This window comes from Sinocyclocheilus anshuiensis, unplaced genomic scaffold, assembly GCF_001515605.1.
Source record: "Sinocyclocheilus anshuiensis isolate Anshui unplaced genomic scaffold, SAMN03320099.WGS_v1.1 scaffold2394, whole genome shotgun sequence".
Classification (NCBI taxonomy): domain Eukaryota; kingdom Metazoa; phylum Chordata; class Actinopteri; order Cypriniformes; family Cyprinidae; genus Sinocyclocheilus; species Sinocyclocheilus anshuiensis.
In genome coordinates this window covers 69173-69740 of record NW_015555876.1, presented here as the reverse complement: position 1 = coordinate 69740, position 568 = coordinate 69173, and positions in this window count along the sequence as shown.

Below are 568 nucleotides of genomic sequence, written 5' to 3'. Positions count from 1 at the left end.
TTATGCCGGAAAGCAGTAGAATGGACTTGAGTATGTATATATATATATATATTTTTTTTTTCTGCGGGTGGCTTACGGGAATATTGGTGCCAGCAGCCTGAATTCCTGGAAAGCAGAACAGGAGATGGTCGCAAGCTGAAGTCCAAATGAGACGTCTTAGAAAAGGCATTAATGCAGGGGAATGGGACTGGCCTTTATTGATGCAATGCATGGCCGCTTCGTTATCGCAATGCACTACGATGCTGGTGGTGGACCAATCTTTCCCCCACAGGGCCGCTGTGGCAACTAGAGGCTATAACTCTATATAACTCTAGATGCGTGGCTGGGCTGGAGCCAGGGAGGCGAGATGAATGAAAAATCATCTAAAAAGTGGATGAGGTAAGGGATTGCGTAATTACTGGAGAGAATCCAGCAGATAGCCTCTGATAACATGTTGAAAGTTTTGGTTTTGAATTCTGCTTAGGTAGCCTTTGATGGAGTTGGCTTGGAGTTTTTGTTGGCGTTGAGATGGGAGATGAATGAGGTGATGGTGAGCAGGGAAACATTGAGGAAAGGCAGGTTGTAAGAG